Genomic DNA, 20,747 nt, shown 5'->3' on the forward strand with positions numbered 1-20,747 from the left:
TTCTCTATGCGAGCGCAAACATACATACATCCATCCACATATTTAATACAAAAGAACAGTACACCATACAAGATAACAAATAAAGTGAATATGCATCAAGTATGACATTCGATAACGCATTTGTTATGGTTAGAAAGGAACGGGAAAGGTCTCGCAGGGGGTTAAATCTTATGCACTAATGACACAATTGGTTTTTAACAAAATAATTCTGTTATATATATTTATATATACTAATGGAAACCTAATCACTTTTAGTTGATCAACATTGCACAGGGTAAACAATTAACTACGTGAATCAATAACATAACGGAATTTTAAATTAAACTTCCTATTTTCCCATAGCATGAACAGTGATTAGCCTACTTAAAATACAGTAATTATGATCACAGAAAGTAAATAAAATAAAATAAAAATAAAAAAAAACAGAGGGGGGGGCGGTTGAACCGGCCCTAGGGGCGGTTGAACCGGCCCTAGGCGGGGCGCGCAGGGGCGGCTGAGCCGGCGGCGGGCGGCCGGGCTGGCGAGGGCGGGCGGCGCAGGGGGCGGCCGAGCCGGCCGAGCAGGGGGGCGGGGCGGCCGAGCCGCTGGGCGCGCAGGGGCGCGGGGCAGGGCGCGGGGCGGCCGAGCGGCCGAGCCGGCCATGGGGGCGCGCGCGGGGGGGCCGGGGGCGCGGCCAAGGGGCCGAGCGGGCGGGGTGGGGCGGGCGGCCGAACCGGCCATGGGGCCGAGCGGCGAGAGGAAGGGGAGGGAGGAGAGGGGGAGGGAGGAGAGGGGGAGGGGCCTCACCGGGGACGGGGACGGGGCGGCCGAGCGGGGCGGCCGATCGGCGACGGGGAGGGGCGGCGGCTAGGGCAGGGGTAGGGGCGGCGGCTTAGGGAGAGAGAGGGAAAATGAGAGGGAGAGGGAGAGGGTTTTGGGAAAAAGGGAGATGGGGGGCGGCATGGGCCAATTGGGCCCAAGGGGGGGGCGCCAGGGGGCGGCTGGGCCGGCCGGGGTCGGCCCAGGGCGCGGGAGAGAGAGAGAAAGGGGAGAGAGAAAGAGAGAGAAAGAAAGATAAAAGATTTTCCGCTTGTTCTCGAAATCCGATCTTTTAGATGAATGCGATTGCACTTTCAAACAACCAAAAATGCAAGGGCGGCATGGTGCATCAAACAACATAAAGTATTTAGGGTTTTTATACATACGGGAATTCCAAACCGAATCCCGCTAAACTTTGAAAAAGGTCAAGGTTTAGCGAGGGGAAAAAGAAAAAGAAAAGGTAACGCCCGAATTTTGGCGAGTAAAGAAAAGAAAAAATTCAACTGCAAAATTCGGGGCGTTACAGGTGGTGCATCGGACAGTGTCCGGTGCGCCAGGCTGACGCTGGTCAACTGGTTGCTCTCGGGAACTCGACGGTGGCGTACGACTAAAAATCACCGGACTGTCCGGTGAGCCAACGGTCGGCCGAGCCAACGGTCGGCCGCGCAATCCGCGCGTGACGCGTGGCCGAGCCAACGGTCTGATGGGAGCACTGGACTGTCCGGTGTGCACCGGACAGTGTCCGGTGCACCAACGGCTCCAAATCTTCAACGGTCGGTTGCGCCAGAATAGGAAAGAAATCTGCACCGGACTGTCCGGTGCACCAGTCGATAGAAGGCAAGAATTGCCTTCCTGGATTGCTCTCAACGGCTCCTAGCTGCCTTGGGGCTATAAAAGGGACCCCTAGGCGCATGAAGGAGTACACCAAGCATTCTTTGATCGTCTCTTAGCACCAAGACATCTCTCTAGCGCATTTGATTCGTTGTGATAGCAATTTGAGCTCCTCTTGAGTTGAGAACTCCGTGTGTGATCTTAGAGCTCAAGTTGTGACTTGTGTGCGTGTTTGTGCTCATGCTTTGAGGCTTGTGTGTGTTGCTCTTCCCACTCTTATATCTGTGCTTCTTTATGATCATCTCATTGTAAGGGCGAGAGGCTCCAAGTTGTGGAGATTCCTCGCAAACGGGAAAGAGTTAAGAAAAAAGAACATCGTGGTATTCAAGTTGATCATTGGATCACTTGAAAGGAGTTGAGTGCAACTCTCGTCCATTGGGACGCCACAACGTGGACTAGGCAAGTATTGCACTTGGCCGAACCACGGGATAAATCTCTGTGTCTCTTGTGCTTGTTCTCACTATGTCAATTGTGGTTCATAAGAGCTCTCCTTAGCCACTTGATTTCATTGTGCTAACACTTAATCAAGTTTGTGGCTTTAAGTTTCAAGTTTTTATAGGATCACCTATTCACCCCCCCCCCCCTCTAGGTGCTCTCAATTGGTATCAGAATCGTTCTCTTCACGAAAGGGACTAATCGCCCGAAGAGATGGATCCTAAGGGAAAGGGGATGGTGATCAACGACAAGGAGAAGGAATCCTTCATCAATGAGCCAAAAGACGACAAGCCCACTGACTCGGGCTCAAGTCAAAAGAAGAAGGATGGAAAGAAGAAGAGGTGGATCAAGAAGATAGTCTACTACGACAGCGACGAGTCTTCCTCTTCCCAAAAGGACGACGAATACGAAGAGAAAAAGAAAACGGTTAACTCAAACTTTTCTTTCGATTATTCTCGTATTCCGCAAAGTTCCAATGCTCATTTGCTTTCCATTCCACTTGGTAAACCTCCTCACTTTGATGGAGAGGACTACGGATTTTGGAGTCACAAAATGCGTAGCCACTTGTTTTCTCTTCATCCAAGTATATGGGAGATAGTAGAAAATGGAATGCAATTTGATAGTACGGATAGTCCCATATTTATCAATGAACAAATTCACAAAAATGCACAAGCTACTACTGTTTTGTTAGCATCATTGTGCAGGGAAAAATATCATAAGGTGAGCGGCTTGGATAACACCAAGCAGATTTGGGACACCCTCAAGATCTCGCATGAGGGGAACGACGTCACCATGCTCACCAAGATGAAGTTGGTGGAAGGCGAACTAGGAAGGTTCGCGATGATCAGGGAGAGGAGCCAACTCAAACTTACAACAGGCTCAAGACCCTGGTCAACAAAATAAGGAGCTATGGAAGCACGAGATGGACGGACCACGACGTCGTCAGGCTTATGCTAAGGTCCTTCACCATCCTTGATCCACATCTTGTAAACTCTATTCGTGAAAATCCTAGGTACAACAAGATGACGCCCGAGGAGATACTTGGAAAGTTTGTAAGCGGGCGAATGATGATCAAGGAGGCGAGATATGTTGATGAGGCGTTAAATGGCCCAATCCACGAGCCTCAAACCATTGCTCTAAAAGCAACAAGTAGCAGGGAGGCACTACCTAGTAAGGTGGCGCAAGTTGAGGCGGACGGGCTGAATGAAGATGAAATGGCCCTCATCATCAAGCGCTTCAAGACGGCGCTCAAAGGTCGCAAGGAGCATCCCAACAAGAGCAAGACGAAGGGGAAGCGCTCCCGCTTCAAGTGTGGTAAGGTTGGTCACTTTATTGCTAACTGTCCTAATAATGATAGTGACCAGGATCAAGAAAAGAAGAGGGAAAAGAAGAAGACTTACAAGAAAGCGAAGGGCGAGGCACGCCTTGGCAAAGAGTGGGACTCGGATTGCTCTTCATTCGACGACGAAGGACTTGCCGCCTCGGCCTTCAACAAATCATCCCTCTTCCCCAACGAGCATCACACCTGCCTCATGGCAAAGGAAAAGAAGGTATGCACTAGGAATACTATTACATATGCTTCTTCAAGTGATGATGAATCTAGCGATGATGAAATAGACTATGCAAGTTTATTCAAAGGTTTAGATAGAACTAAAATTGATAAAATCAATGAATTAATTGATGCCTTGAATGACAAGAATAGATTGTTAGAAAAGCAAGAGGATCTTTTGTATGAAGAGCATGATAAATTTGTAGATGTCCAAAAATCTCTTGCTTTAGAAGTTAAAAGGAATGAAATGCTTTCTCGTGAATTATCTACTTGCCATGAGACTATTTCTAGTTTAAAAAGTGTTAATGATGATTTAAATGCTAAGTTAGAAGTAGCAAATAGATCTAGTTCTTGTGTAGAACATGTAGTGATTTGCAATAGGTGTAAGGACTTTAATGTTGATGCATGTGTTGAGCACCTTACTTCTATTGTAAAACTAAATGGTGAAGTGGCTAGTCTTAATGCCCAACTTAAGACTAGCAAAAATGAGTTTGATAAACAAAAAATTTGCACGAGATGCCTACACTGTTGGTAGACACCCCTCAATTAAGGATGTGCTTGGCTTTAAGAGGGAAACCAAGAACTTAACAAGTCATAAGGCTCCCATCTCCGCCAAGGAGAAAGGGAAGGCCCCTATGACAAATAGTGTTCAAAAGAATCATGCTTTCATTTATAGTGATAGAAAATTCTCTAGAAATGCTTATAGGAATTATTCTTATGATTCATATGCTATGCCTGCTTCTAGTTCTTCTATTGTGCATCATATGCCTAGGAGAAATGTTGTTCATGTACCTAGGAAAGCAAGTAATGAACCTTCTATAATTTATCATGCTTGCAATGCTTCCTTTGCAATTTGTAGAAAGGATAAGAAAGTGATTGCTAGGAAATTAGGGGCAAAATGCAAGGGAGATAAAACTTGCATTTGGGTCCCTAAGGCTATTGTCACTAACCTTGCAGGACCCAACAAGAGTTGGGTACCTAAGACCCAAGCCTAAATTTGCCTTGCAGGTTTATGCATCCGGGGGCTCAAGCTGGATTATCGATAGCGGATGCACAAACCACATGACGGGGGAGAAGAAGATGTTCACCTCCTACGTCAAGAATAAGGATTCCCAAGATTCAATCATATTCGGTGATGGGAACCAAGGCAAGGTTAAAGGTCTAGGAAAGATTGCTATTTCATCCGAGCACTCCATTTCTAATGTGTTTTTAGTTGAGTCGCTCGGGTATAACTTGTTGTCTGTTAGTCAACTTTGTAATATGGGTTATAATTGCTTATTCACAAATGTAGATGTGTCTGTCTTTAGAAGAAGTGATGGTTCATTAGCTTTTAAGGGTGTACTAGACGACAAACTTTATTTAGTTGATTTTGCAAAAGAGGAGGCTGGTCTAGATGCATGCTTAATTGCTAAGACTAGCATGGGCTGGCTGTGGCATCGCCGTTTAGCACATGTGGGGATGAAGAACCTTCACAAACTTCTAAAGGGAGAACATGTGTTAGGTCTAACAAATGTGACTATCGAAAAAGATAGACCTTGTGCAGCTTGTCAAGCAGGTAAACAAGTGGGAAATGCTCATCACAGCAAGAACGTGATGACCACATCAAGACCCCTAGAGCTGCTGCATATGGACCTCTTCAGACCCGTCGCCTACCTTAGCATCGGGGGAAGTAAGTATGGTTTAGTAATTGTTGATGATTTTTCCCGCTTCACTTGGGTATTCTTTTTGCAGGATAAATCTGAAACCCAAGGGACCCTCAAGCGCTTCCTAAGGAAAGCTCAAAATGAATTTGAGCTCAAGGTGAAGAAGATAAGGAGCGACAACGGGTCCGAGTTCAAGAACCTTCAAGTGGAGGAGTACCTTGAGGAGGAAGGAATCAAACACGAGTTTTCCGCTCCCTACACACCACAGCAAAATGGTGTGGTAGAGAGGAAGAACAGGACGCTCATTGTCATGGCAAGGACGATGCTTGGAGAGTTCAAGACCCTGAGCGGTTTTGGTCGGAAGCCGTGAACACGGCTTGCCACGCCATAAACCGGGTCTACCTTCATCGCCTCCTCAAGAAGACGTCGTACGAACTCCTAACCGGTAACAAACCCAATGTGTCATACTTTCGTGTTTTTTGGGAGCAAATGTTATATTCTAGTGAAGAAAAGTAGAAATTCTAAGTTTGCTCCCAAAGCTGTAGAAGGGTTTTTGTTAGGTTATGACTCAAATACAAAGGCGTATATAGGGATGGCAATTGGACCCGTGGGTATGGATACCCGCGGGTTTCGTACCCGGTGGACATGAATACGGGTTGGAAAACTCACCCATGGATCCTATCGGGTCGGGTACCCAAAATACGTCGGGTAGGGTACGGATAGTATATTTTACCCATGGATATCCACTAGATACCCAAAAGATTAATTCACAATTTTACATGTACTCAATGCTCTCATGACTTGCCTTGATGATGAAGATGAAGCAACGATATATTGAAATTTAGCCATTCTATATTTTACTAAATTTCTATTTGAATAACTATATGATCTGTCACTTTGTTAGGATGGCATGCAATCTGAAATCATTGATCCATGAACTTGTTGGCTGCTACTACGAAGTTGCTGCCTCCTGCTACTACATGAACATCATGGACTTCATGTTATTGTGTTGTTGCTTATATTTGTGTTGTGTGAACTATGATTTGTGAACTAGACGTGTACTATGATTTGTGAACTGAACGTGTACTATGATTTGTGAACTGTACTATGATATGTGAACTGGACGTGTACTAGTCATGAACTGTAGTACTGTACTATGATCTGTCATAAACAGTGTTGCTCATCAATTTACATGCAGATTTATATTGTACAGTAGCATATCCACCGGATACCCGATACCCGACGGAAACCCGGTGGGTACGGGTACGGGTCCATTTTTTTACCCGATTGACTTGGTGGGTATGGATATTTGTATAAGGGTCGGGTATGATATCGGGTCGGGTATTATCATACCCGAACACAACCCGACCCGCTGCCATCCCTAGGCGTATAGGGTCTTCAACAAATCATTGGGTTTGGTTGAAGTCTCTAGAGACGTTGTATTTGATGAGACTAATGGCTCTCCAAGAGAGCAAGTTGTTGATCTTGATGATGTAGATGAAGAAGACGTTCCAAAAACCGCAATACACACCATGGCAATTGGAGATGTGCGGCCACAAGAACAAAAAGAGCAAGATAAACCTTCTTCCTCAACAATGGTGCAACCCCCAACTCAAGACGATGAACAGGTTCATCAAGAAGAGGCGTGTGATCAAGGGGGAGCACAAGATGATCATGTTATGGAGGAAGAAGCACAACATGCCCCTCCAACTCAAGTTCGAGCGACGATTCAAAGGAATCATCCCGTCGACCAGATATTGGGTGATATTAGCAAGGGAGTAACTACTCGCTCTAGATTAGTTAATTTTTGTGAGCATTACTCTTTTGTCTCTTCTATTGAGCCTTTCAGGGTAGAAGAGGCCTTGCTAGATCCGGACTGGGTGTTGGCCATGCAGGAGGAGCTCAACAATATCAAGAGAAATGAAGTTTGGACACTGGTGCCATGTCCCAAGCAAAACGTTGTGGGAACCAAGTGGGTGTTTCGCAACAAACAGGACGAGCACGGGGTGGTGACAAGGAACAAGGCACGACTTGTGGCAAAAGGTTATGCCCAAGTCGCAGGTTTGGACTTTGAGGAGACTTTTGCTCCTATGGCTAGGCTAGAGTCAATTCACATATTGTTAGCATATGCCGCTCACCATTCTTTCAGGTTGTTCCAAATGGATGTGAAGAGCGCTTTCCTCAACGGGCCAATCAAGGAGGAGGTGTACGTAGAGCAACCCCCTGGCTTTGAGGATGAACGGTACCCCGACCACGTGTGTAAGCTCTCTAAGGCGCTCTATGGACTTAAGCAAGCCCCAAGAGCATGGTATGAATGCCTTAGAGACTTTTTAATTGCTAATTCTTTCAAGGTTGGGAAAGTCGATCCAACTTTATTCACTAAGACTTGTGATGGTGACTTATTTGTGTGCCAAATTTATGTCGATGACATAATATTTGGTTCTACTAACCAAAAGTCTTGTGAAGAGTTTAGAAGGGTGATGACTCAAAAGTTTGAAATGTCGATGATGGGTGAGTTGAACTACTTCCTTGGGTTCCAAGTGAAGAAACTCAAGGACGTCACTTTTATCTCCCAAACAAAGTACACGCAAGACATGATCAAACGGTTTGGGATGAAGGACGCCAAGCCCGCAAAGACTCCAATGGGAACTGACGGACACGTCGACCTCAACAAAGGAGGTAAGTCCGTTGATCAAAAAGCATATCGGTCTATGATAGGTTCCTTACTTTACTTATGTGCTAGTAGACCGGATATTATGCTTAGTGTATGCATGTGTGCTAGATTTCAATCGGATCCAAGGGAGTGTCACTTAGTGGCCGTGAAGCGAATTCTTAGATATTTAGTCGCTACGCCTTGCTTCGGGATTTGGTATCCAAAGGGGTCTACCTTTGACTTGATTGGATATTCAGACTCCGATTATGCTGGATGTAAGGTTGATAGGAAGAGTACATCAGGGACGTGCCAATTCTTAGGAAGGTCCCTGGTGTCTTGGAGTTCTAAGAAACAAACTTCTGTTGCCCTATCCACCGCTGAGGCCGAGTATGTTGCCGCAGGACAGTGTTGCGCGCAACTACTTTGGATGAGGCAAACCCTCAGGGACTTTGGCTACAATCTGAGCAAAGTCCCACTCCTATGTGACAATGAGAGTGCAATCCGCATGGCGGACAATCCTGTTGAACACAGCCGCACAAAGCACATAGACATCCGGCATCACTTTTTGAGAGACCACCAGCAAAAGGGAGATATCGAAGTGTTTTATGTTAGCACCGAGAACCAGCTAGCCGATATCTTTACCAAGCCTCTAGATGAGTCAACCTTTTGCAGGCTGCGTAGTGAGCTAAATGTCTTAGATTCGCGGAACTTGGATTGATGTATAGCATACATGAGTTTTATGCCTTTGATCATGTTCCCTTATGCATATTGTTGTTTATTTATGGTGCTCAAGTTGTACAAGCACTCACCGGACCTCACAAGTCCATTTGCAAGTGATGCACATATTTAGGGGGAGATGTGCTACAACTTGACTCTTTGAGACTAACCATGTGTTAGAGCTTGCTTGATTTAGTCTCAAAGGTGTATTGAAAGGAAAAGGTGGACTTGGACCATGAAAGACTTCCACTGCACTCCGATTAGAGGGTAACTAACTCCAAGTTCATTTTCGTGCTCTTATTGCCTCTTTACTCTAAGTTGAAGATTTTGGTGAGGTAATGGGTTTAAGGGCCAAGATTGATCCCGTTTTGGTGCTTGATGCCAAAGGGGGAGAAAATAAGGCCAAAGCAAAAAATGGATCAGCTACCACTTGAGAATTTTGGAAAATAGTAGAGTTAGAGTTTTTGTTTTGGCAAAATTCTCTTAATGTCTCTTCTTGTCAAAAAAATTGATCTCTTGTGGGGAGACTGCTTGATTATGGGAAAAGGGGTAGTTTTTGAATCTTTGATCAATTTCTCTTTGAATACCGTTCTCTATGCCTCAACAAGTGAATTTTACTTAGAAATAGAAAATTGAGTTTGATTTGCAAAAACAAACCAAGTGGTGGCAAAGAATGATCCAAATATGCCAAATTTGAATCAAAACAAATTCTTGTTCTCATTTACAATTGATGTTGCACTTCTATATGTTGCTTTTTGTTGTGTTGGCATAAATCACCAAAAAGGGGGAGATTGAAAGGGAAATGTGCCCTGGGCCATTTCTAAGTATTTTGGTGATTAAGTGTCCAACACAAATGGTTATGTGTTAAACTATGCCAAATGGTGGACAAAGTGCAAATCAATACAAAGGTATGATTCTCGACTTGGTACATTGGTTTTTATGTACTAACATATTTGTCTAAGTGCTAGAATCAGAGAAAAGACAAATGAAAAAGACTTGGCTCGAGCAGCCAAGACTCTGCTCAGTCTGGGTGCATCGGACTGTCCGGTGGTGCACCGGACTGTCCGGTGGTGCACCGGACAGTGTTCGGTGCGCCAGGCTGGCGCTGGTCAACTAGCCGCTCTCGGGAACTCGACGGCGGCGTACGGCTAAAAATCACCGGACTGTCCGGTGGTGCACCGGACTGTCCGGTGAGCCAACAGTCGGCCGAGCCAACGGTCGGTCGCGCAATCCGCGCGTGACGCGTGGCCGAGCCAACGGTCTGATGGGAGCACCGGACAGTGTCCGGTGCGCCAACGGCTCCAAATCTTCAACGGTCGGCTGCGCCAGAATAGGAAAGAAATCTGCACCGGACTGTCCGGTGCACCAGTCGACAGAAGGCAATAATTGCCTTCATGGATTGCTCTCAATGGCTCCTAGCTGCCTTGGGGCTATAAAAGGGACCCCTAGGCGCATGAAGGAGTACACCAAGCATTCTTTGATCATCTCTTAGCACCAAGACATCTCTCTAGCGCATTTGATTCGTTGTGATAGCAATTTAAGCTCCTCTTGAGTTGAGAACTCCGTGTGTGATCTTAGAGCTCAAGTTGTGACTTGTGTGCGTGTTTGTGCTCGTGCTTTGAGGCTTGTGTGTGTTGCTCTTCCCACTATTACATATGTGCTTCTTTGTGATCATCTCATTGTAACGGCGAGAGGCTCCAAGTTGTGGAGATTCCTCGCAAACGGGAAAGAGTTAAGAAAAAAGAACACCGTGGTATTCAAGTTGATCATTGGATCACTTGAAAGGAGTTGAGTGCAACTCTCGTCCATTGGGACGCCACAACATGGACTAGGCAAGTATTGCACTTGGCCGAACCATGGGATAAATCTCTGTGTCTCTTGTGCTTGTTCTCACTGTGTCAATTGTGGTTCACAAGAGCTCTCCTTAGCCACTTGATTTCATTGTGCTAACACTTAATCAAGTTTGTGGCTTTAAGTTTCAAGTTTTTACAGGATCACCTATTCACCCCCCCCCTCTAGGTGCTCTCACCTTAAACCTCATTGCCTTACCAAAAATGTGAATTAAAAGCAAGAAGGCAATGAACACCAAGGGCAACTTGAACAAGATACCATTTTTAGTGGAAGCCTTGTTTTTGTTCAAGTTCACCATTTCCATTTCTATTCACCTTTGAGACTACATCAAAATCACTTAAGAAAACATGTTAGTCTTAAGGGGCCAAGTTGTAGCATATCCCCCCTAAACATATGCATCATTTACGCAAGGACTTGTGAGGTCCGGGGATGATGTTTTACAACTTGAACACCATAAATACATAATGAAACTTAAAATGACATGATCAATACATAACAACATATGTGCTTTAGATCAATCCAAGTTTCGTGAATCTAAGACATTTAGCTCACTACGCATCTTACAAAACCTTTTCTCATCTAAAGGCTTGGTAAAGATATCGGCTAGCTGGTGATCAGTGCTAATATGGCAAACATCGATATCTCCCTTTTGCTGGTGAACCCTTAGTTAGGTGATGCCTGATGTCTATGTGCTTAGTGTGACTGTGTTCAACAGGATTATCCGCCAAACGGATTGCACTCTCATTATCACATAGGAGTGGGACTTTGCTTATATTGTAGCCAAAGTCTCAAAGGGTTTGCCTCATCCATAGTAGTTGCATGCAACCCTGGCCTGCGGCAACATACTCGACCTCGACGGTGGTTAGATGTAACACCTCAAAATCCTATTTGGAATTTATAAAGGTTCTCCAAAAGATTTGAGATAAAATGTCTTTTAAAAGTATAAAGGAAATAAATAAAGATGTTCAAAACTTTGGGTAGGTCAAAAGTTAGAGTAAAATGTTGGAACTAGAACTTAGTAAAGGGAATCATCCCCACCTGTTTAATCAATAGACTTATCCTTTTATGTAATGGGGTGCTTAGAAACGCTCTTATATATATATATAAATCATCTGATAGTAGATGCTACACCTTAGAAGTTATTTTCTCAAAGGATATTAGTTTGTGTATATGAAATGTGCATATAAAAGTATTGACATAAATAAATAGGAATATGCATCATGTTGAGTATTTCTTTGATTGTGCATTTAGCTAGATTCTAGATCTCCACTCAAATATAATTTGGGATTCAAAATTTGAATTTGAAGTTGAAAATAGAAAAGAAAGAGAAATAGGAATGAACAAAAGAAAAAGAAAACAGTTTTCCCCATCTTGGGCCGACTTCCCCAAACAGGCCCACTCGATCACACCTGTGCCAGCCTCCACCTCAGCCTAGAGTCACGCCACGACCCAGCTCGGCTAAACCTAACGCCCCCACAACACCACACGCGATAGGTGGGGTCCTCCATGGGGGGGTCATCAGTGCACCTCATGTTTGTTTCACTGGCTCGTGGGACCAGCCGGTCAGTGGCATCTTCTACCTCTGCTCGATCTCCGTATCCTAACAACTTGCGCGCATATCCGCCTGGGGATCCTGCTAGTTGAGCGCTTCGGGATGGCCTCTCCTGCTCTTCTATAAGGTTGGTGGTGACGCCCCGGCCCCTTGGTCAAATCCCATCGCGCCATCTCAGAGATTCATGGCACCGAGAGAGCTCCGTCGCTGAAGTAGTGCGGTAAGGTGGGCGCCACCGCAGTCGATCCCTTCCTAAGCCATCGGTCTAGTCGTTGCCACTGGTTTGAGGGGAAGAGAAGGGCACGTAGAAGGTATACGGGGAAATTACGGGTGCAAAATCGTGTAGGCCAATTGCGATCCCTCGCCGGAGGCTTGTCACCGTCGTAGTCTCACCTCACGCCGTGTGTCGCATAACTACCACCGTGGTTTCAGGTAAGGATTCCTTCACCCAATTCGTGATCCCCTCCGCTTGATATGGGCTTATCCGCGATTGCGTTAGGGCGTCAGCACGTGGGGGCATCAACTCTGGTGATGGTTGCCGCTGTGGCGGGTACCTGCGCCATCGGCCGGTGTATCGGGGGAGGGGAGTATAACCCCGGGTCTGTTAGATCCGTATCTGGCAGTCCAAATTCAACCAGCATACCAATGGGCTTGGGCCGTTGATTTCCGGAGGGGTGGCCTCGATTTAATCTAGCATACCCCTTCGCCATGTTATATCTGTGTCGCAGATCGATTATCCGGGGCCAAGATTAAAGATTGACGTGGGCAGGTGATGATCGTTGGATCATGATCTGATGGACGATGTCGTGTATCAGTTTGGGTCGAGGGAAGATTTAATCCAAGCCCTCTATTTCAGATCAAGCGGCCAGAGTCAGCCGATAACCCTTTTGTGCTTACATCTTCTAAAAGAGACCCTGAGACCCTCACCAATAAACCCGCCATCCATAACTATGCAAAGAACAATGCTATTAGGTCCTAAAATTTGCAGCTAAGTCCCTGTGCTTGTAGAAATTGATGGTCGTAGTCCATAGGTCATTAGGAAATAGAAAATCAATATTAAAATGGTTTCTAGTATAGAAATAATTCTAAAATCTTGCTAAATTCATAATTAATTCATTTTAACTTCTTTTTGATCCATTCTAGTTGCATTAACCCATATTAATATTGTTTATCATCTAGTAACCTTATTTTAATATGTAACATATGGTTAAATTATGCACTTAATTTGTTTTATATCTAGCACTTAATTCTTCAGAAAATCATAACTCCATAACCGTAACTCCGAATTTAGTGGTTCTCAAACCTACTGTTTCGTAGCAGCGCGTAGAATATTCACTACAGGAAACTGGTTAAAGAACGTGGGTGAAAAACCGTAGAACTTAATGTAATAAGCCGTCGAACTTACCGTAAGAACGTGGGTTTACCGACGAATATAGCCGACGGCGATTTTTGGACGAACTTAGAGAAGTAAGTTCGACGGCCCCGTCGAACTTAACCTTAAGAACGTGGGTACCGTCGAACTTAAGGTTAAGAACGTGGGTACCGTCGAACTTAACACTAAGAACGTGCGTTTTTAAGTTCGACGGGGACCATCGAATTTTTTCCCATAAGTTCGACGGCACCCACGTTCTTAATGTTAAGTTCGACGGGGTCACGTGGCCGTCGAACTTATGTGTCCTGTGAAGGTCTGCGCGGACTGCATAATAAGTTCGACGGTACCCACGTTCTTAACCTTAAAAACGTGGGTACCCACGTTCTTAACCCTGCGTGGGTCTGCGAGGACTGCACAATAAGTTCGACGGTACCCACGTTCTTAACCCTTAAGAACGTGGGTACCCACGTTCTTAACCCTTTTCCAGAAAAAAATAAAAATACAAAAATGAAAAAATTAGACACACATAATATCACATGCAACACAATATATCACATACAATACAGATTTCAAACACATTGGTATATGTTCATATCACAAATTCACACAAGTCCAAATATATACACAAAGATATAGGAAAGCATGATGAACACAAAATGTGGCTTCCATATTTGTGCATGAACATCAACATGAGAGTGCCATAACCATAACAGCGCTATTTCTACCATGGGTCATCTACCAAAAAATACAACATAACATCAAGGTTTGAACCTATACATTCCCTACCAAAACACACACACACGAGCAGTTTGACCAGAAGGCAAAATATCTGACTCGCTACACTGGAGGTATTATATGACAAATGTACAATGCTTCCTCAGCTCTGGCGTCAAAATGTCTCAATCAAGGTATCAGCAGTTCCCATTGTGGCTAATTATGCCAAACTTTGCCTCGCGGTGCTCGATCTGGCAGCAAACTGGGCTACTGTCCTCCACATCTTGGTCTGCCTACCAACCTTCCTGTAGATGCAATACTATAGTAGCTTCTACAACATTTGCATTTTTTCTAGATTTTGGAACTGATTTAGTTGAGTTAGACGAGCAAAAGGTGAATGAAAACTGAAAACAAATTTCACATGAACAACATTCTTGCTCTTGTACTTCATGAGAGATATCATTTCTTTAGGCAATATGAACTCCCATGTGGAATGTAGACAATAAGCAGAGATAGTTCATCTCCTCATTTGGATAATAAAACAATTATTCTTCTTTGCTAAAATGCCATATGTTCACAGGTACATTTACTGGGGAAGAATTAAATTGTTGTCAAGATCCTATAATTCTATAGTTCTTTTTTATTTGGCCAATATGAACTCCCATCTAAAATATAACTAATAAGCAGATATCTTATCTAAACTGTTGTAAGTATTTCTAATGAGCTTGAGTTGCTCATCTCAAACTTCAGTTGGCCAAAAATGTCTAAATGTTTCAAAAGCATGTTCTTAGGTTTATCGAAATATACAGTTGGAGAAAGAGATTGCGGATAGAATCCTCTATGACCACAAAGGTGATATGAATACAATACCTTTGGTTTGATTCTTGCTGCACTAATTTGGTTTCATCTCAAAAATAGAAGGCATGTAAGGATATACCTATTAAAAACAGAAACTAAACATATCAATTAGCTGATTGCTTTGATTACCCAAGAAAATTTAAAAGTAATAATTCATTCACCATAAATTTCTTGCTTAGCACATTCCTTGACTAGAAGGTGCACTCCAAAATCCAGCCCCGTGTTGAAAATTCTGAAGAAGCAGATGACAAAGTTCAGCCAACACAGCCTCAACAAAATTATATAAATTATATACTTGCAAATCTACATATTAACAGGCAACTAATTATCGCGTGCAGTGGACATCCTAAAAGTACCCGTCCGCATTCCAAGCCTGATACCTCTCCTTAATTCACTGAAACATGAGAAGCCTGATAACTCAAGTTGATTAAACATTTTTTAATGGATGGGATTTAACCTGCAAGGAAAACTGAGGGGAAAAAGGAAAGCTAATCAAATTGAACTACCAGAGCTGAAAAAAATACTGCTTCTATTCGTGAAGAACGTGGATAGCATAATCTGGTAAGGCAGCAATCAACACATTTGTCACATACTCTACAATGCTTACTGCTCTTCAAAACCTGTGCACGAAATCCAAATCAAAAGGTGAAGAATTATGCTAGTACTTCATAAAATGTTAGATATAATGTCATAATGAAGACACTAATCAAGATCCCAAATGTATCAGAAGACTGACTTTCAATTCAGCTATAATAGTTGAATCAGAAATTCAGAGCACAATTAGATAAATGTCTAAATGACTTTATTTGGTTCAAATCACTAGCCTTGCTTATCTGGATTCGGTATAGTTTGCTACAGCAATTCCTGAATTTCATGGGTTTCCCTCATAATACATCACATATTGGTTAGTTTGTCAAAGCTATATTGATTACTGAATAGCAAACTGAATATTAGCAAAATTTGAAGTACAAACATGAGCATGCCACCTACCTGCGATCTACACAAGCACATGCCAAGCTAAAGCATAAACAGCTGGAAGATGTAAAATTCACTGTAAAAGTTTTACTAGTTCGCTTGGCTTTAATTTGTATCGGCTTATACCGCTTCTACATTATTTTTGTTTCTATGGATTGCAGCTACAGCGGTTCAAACGGCCGGCTTTAATCCGAAGCGAACAACCCAGACCAGTATAGCTTGAAGAAACAGGACAAGTATGTTCAGGTATGAGTATTCATGTGCAACACATGAGCATCAGCAACAGCTAGCAGATAGAACCCTCTGGAAAAAAATGATACCGTGCTATCAATAGCACTTGTTTGTATTGAATAGCCCCAAGAGCAATATATGGAGTACATGAGTGCAGTACAAGGAATAGGAAAAGGACTCATTAACAATACCTCTGCTTCGCATAAGCTGCAGAAAAACATGCCTTCTTCACACATTTTGTGTTCTGAAGATAGACTGTCTGAATGGAGGCACCGTTTGCAAAGGCAAGAGAATGGGAGACAAACCAGGGAAATAATTCCAGAAAATCTGGGCCAAGAAGGCGAATTGTTCCTCTCAAGCATGCTGCTCAGCTTCTCACTGTTATCAGCAGTACCAAAAGTCTCACTTAATGGCCTTCTCAATGATTAATCCCCTGATCCGAATTCACATAGGAGTGCTTTTCATTCTTATCTAACTTCAAATTCTTCGTTGAATCGAAAATGCCTGGGTCTCCAGGATTTGTTGCCGCACACCATATGTATAACACAACAACACATGTAATCTGCAAGAGAAGACATTAATCATTCTCGAGGTTAAATTGTCCAGTCGCTCAAGTGAGCAATGATGCTATATAGTCTAACGGATGCCATATCATCATTCCTTTACAACAGATATGTGCAGCACATGCAAAGCAGATGACGTTCTCTACCAGCGTTTGAACTTGCAATGCCTGACGTAGTAAGTACCAAGAACTGTAAAGCGCGGGATGGCTGGCAGCGAAACAAATACCGAACTCCAGATCTATGCATACTAGCGAATTAAACCCCTGAAAAAAAGGGCAGGAACCTCACCAATGGAGTGTAGATAGCCATGGCCACAATCTGGAACGGCTTCGTCCCCACGAACGGCACAAAGAAGACGTAGAAGGTGAACCCCAGTGCCGAGAACACGGCTATCGCAACCACCTGTAGCTCGCCCGTCAGTCAGCAGTCAGTCGCTGAACACTATAACAGAGCGCGACGCGTGAGGCAAATGCTAGGATCGCAAGAACACTGCGAGGAGGAGGGAAAGGCGAGCGCACAACCCCACGCCGGTGAGTGGACGTGGATTATACCTAGAGAGGGTGGTACGGCAGCTGCCACCCATGCTTCCTCATGGCTGAGTTAACTTCAAGTCCAAGAACGAGAGGATGCCAATGCCGAGTGAGGGCTACCAAGATGTGGCGAACATGGCTGCCTCACCAACCATGGCGTTTCTCTTTCTCAGACCCATCTCAGGAAAGGAAAACCAAGAAACGCCTTACTCCCGCGAAACCGAGAGAAGAAGCAGAATTACTTGGCTTATTGGGTCCCCAAGCAAGAAAGCAAAAATCACCGAGAGAAGAGAAACCGAGGAGAGCGCCGGTTAGAAGAAGTCCTCCGTCTCCATGAGATGGGAAGGGAAGCTCTCCATGAGCGGGCGGCGCGGCGCAGCGCGCTGGGTGGCGACGGCCGGGCGCGTAGTGTGCTCGGGCTGGCGGCCGGCGGCGGGTGCGAGCACGGGTGGGAAGCCGGAAAGGAGATAGGAAGAGAGACGCGCGGGGTTAGGGATTTAGGTTGGGTTAAGTTCGACGGTGTCCACGCGGCCCACGTATTTAATTTAAGAACGTGGGTACCCACGTTCCTAAAAGGTTAAGTTCGACGGTTTTAGCTAGAGCCTACGAACTTAATGTAAGAACGTGGGTACCCACGTTCTTAAATAAACCCATGAACTTAATTAATATAAGAACGTCGGTACCCACGTTCTTAAGAAAACCCACGAACGTTTATCAGTTTCTTGTAGTGATTCTTGCGCGGTTTGTGCTTATGTTTGGTGTATTGTTATTTTTATGTAAATCTTGTCTATTTGTATGTATTGTCACCCGAAGACCAATTTGGTGAAGTACCTAGATTCTCAAGTTTAAGGAAAGTTGTGCCCTTGATCACTCTCCTTACCTAATAATGCGAGTAGGCTCATAAGCTCCGAAGTGGCTGCCGCATCTATGAGGGAGTATACTCTTGGCAAGGGAAATTCATCCTTCGGACATGATTTGTTGAGATCTTCGAAATCAATGCACACTCTCCACTTTCCATTGGCCTTCTTCACCATCACAGTGTTGGCTAGACATTCTGGGTATGTCACGTATCTGATCACTCTAGCACTGAGGAGTCTTTTTACTTCGTTTCTTGCATCTTCGGCTTTGTCATCTGACATCTTCCGAAGCTTCTGCTTTCTCGGTCTGATGGTTGGGTCTACATTGAGAGAATGCTCGATGACATCTCTGTTGACACCACAAATATCATTGGCTGACCAAGCAAAGAAATCCTTGTTATTGAACAAAAACTTTAACAAAGCCTTTTCTTGTTCCTCAGATAATTGAGATCCAAACAACACTTTATGTTCAACTATGTCTTCACAAAAAAGCACATACTTTGGTTGATCCGTTGAGGCAACTTTATATTTTATGAACTTTTGCTGCTGGTGAGCTTCGACTTCATCTATATTGTGAATGGCCCTAGAATCCATCCAATTCCCTTTGGCCCTTCTAGCAGCCTCTTGGCTTCCATGCACGGCAATAGGGCCCTGATCTGATGGTATCTTCATACACAAATATGTTGGATGAAGTATTGCTTCGAAAGCATTCAGTGTCCCTCGCCCAATGATTGCATCGTAAGGACAATCCATGTCTACACTGTCAAATACAACTTGATATGTTCTGGTGTTGTGTACATATTTGAAGGTGATTGGCATTGTTATTTTTCCAAGTGCCACTATCTGCTTTCCTCTGAAGCCACACAGGGAGTGTGTTGCATCATGTATTTTGTCGTCCTGCTCTTGCATCTGTCTGAATGCTTTTGCAAAGATAATGTTTGCCACACTACCCATGTCTACAAGGACATTGTGAACCAAGAATCCTTTGATAACATATGATATGACCATGGCATCATTGTGAGGGTAATCCTTAAGCTGAATGTCTTCTTGAGAAAATTTAATCAGCACATGAGACCATTTGGACTTGATGAAGGGTCATTGTACTCCAACATGTTGTACTCTTCTCTGTGCTTCCTTCTTTTGCTTCTTATTGACTGGTTCGGAGCTTGATCCACCTGTGAATGGAGCACTAGCTTCGTGGCCGAAGATGACGTAGCTTGATCACCTTGTGAAGCCATTGTCGTGGTCGTAAAAGTGAGTTCACCGGAGGTGAGCGCCAATGTTGTCTACTTGTTTTTGATTGTTGTGAACCATAAAACAAGGCAACATGATTGTTAAACGTTAAGAACCTTCGTCCTTAACGAGACATTATTTTCCTTTGGAATAATGGATCTTGAACGAAGGTCATGAAGGACACATCTTCATCATTCATAAAAATAAAAATATAGTTATAGATGTAACTATATTTTATTCATTCATGGTATACCAACTATTTAAACAATATTAAGATTTATACCATATGTTGACAAAATGATACATAATATATATTACATTTATACCTTCAGCTTGCTCGAAGGTAAAAGCATGAATGCAACTCCAAGTCAGCGTGAACAGTATGGGATACTGTTCATCTATTTATAGGCTCAGGACGCATCCCAAGTAAAAGTACATTTATGACATTGATACGTACATATTATCCTAATACAAGCATCAAGGACTAATTAGTCTTTTTCTCTTCAGCTCAACACTATGTTTGACCTTCGTAACCACTTTGAATCGAAGCTGCCATCCTTCGGCTCTTCACGCATACTTGTGGTAGCTTCGACATCTCGTTGCTTATAGGCAACTTCTCCGTCTCGAGGACCTTCGGTAGAGAAGGAGACCCCCAGCAATAGGAACTTTAAAAAATTATAAACTTAGTTGAAGGAACTGTTTGAGGCACCTTTTTATGTTAATATTCTTCTAAACCAAAATATAGTATATATTTTAGGAAGTATTGGAGATGCTCTTAGACTATCTCTAGCTAACCCACCTTCTATCAGTGCAAAACATTATTTTGCATGTCCCATATTATCGTGTTTGGTTTGAGGAATGAAGTAGTCTATTATTTTTTTACTCCTCACTTTCTTGTTTGATTTGTGGAATAGAATAAGTTGATACGTCACTATTTTATTTTTTATAGACTAATAATTAATAATAATATGAGAAATGAGTTTATTTCATACTTTTGTGGAGTTCATGATGTAGATTCCCTTAGCATGTGTTTGGTTTCAGAACGATGTGGGTCGGGTCGGAGCCGACCCATTTTCTGGGTTGGTCGGACCCGTTCATTGTTTGGTTTCAGTGACATGTTGAACCTAGTTTCTTATTTGATTACAATGTTAAAGTGGGATGGAGATGCACCATCTCTTGTTTGTTTCACGACGAGAGATGAACTGAATATGCGACAGATGAATATGAGGGATGAACGGATGAATACAGATGAATAAGTGGGTTGGAACTGAATATGAGGGATGAATGACGACGGGAGGTAGGTGGGGTATTAACGTGGGAGGGTA

The 20,747-nt window shown here is 43.7% G+C and overlaps 2 long non-coding RNA genes across 3 annotated transcripts; both read right to left on the minus strand.

Moving 5' to 3' along the window:
* Positions 1-14,107: 14,107 nt before the first annotated feature.
* LOC103654417 (uncharacterized) lies at positions 14,108-15,265 on the minus strand. Its single transcript, XR_566102.1, has 2 exons — positions 15,195-15,265; positions 14,108-15,112 (listed from the first exon to the last, which is right to left on the minus strand). It is a non-coding gene; the product is annotated as an uncharacterized lncRNA (long non-coding RNA).
* Positions 15,266-15,413: 148 nt separating this feature from the next.
* On the minus strand, positions 15,414-17,699 carry LOC103654418 (uncharacterized). Of its 2 annotated transcripts, XR_566104.2 has the most exons (4): positions 17,354-17,699; positions 17,091-17,204; positions 16,431-16,801; positions 15,414-15,502 (listed from the first exon to the last, which is right to left on the minus strand). It is a non-coding gene; the product is annotated as an uncharacterized lncRNA (long non-coding RNA). The 2 variants fall into 2 exon arrangements; XR_566103.3 differs by lacking the exons at positions 15,414-15,502; positions 17,354-17,699 and adding an exon at positions 15,602-15,653.
* Between the last annotated feature and the right edge of the window lie 3,048 nt (positions 17,700-20,747).

The sequence above is a fragment of the Zea mays genome, chromosome 4 (genome assembly GCF_902167145.1).
Source record: "Zea mays cultivar B73 chromosome 4, Zm-B73-REFERENCE-NAM-5.0, whole genome shotgun sequence".
Classification (NCBI taxonomy): Eukaryota; Viridiplantae; Streptophyta; class Magnoliopsida; order Poales; family Poaceae; genus Zea; species Zea mays.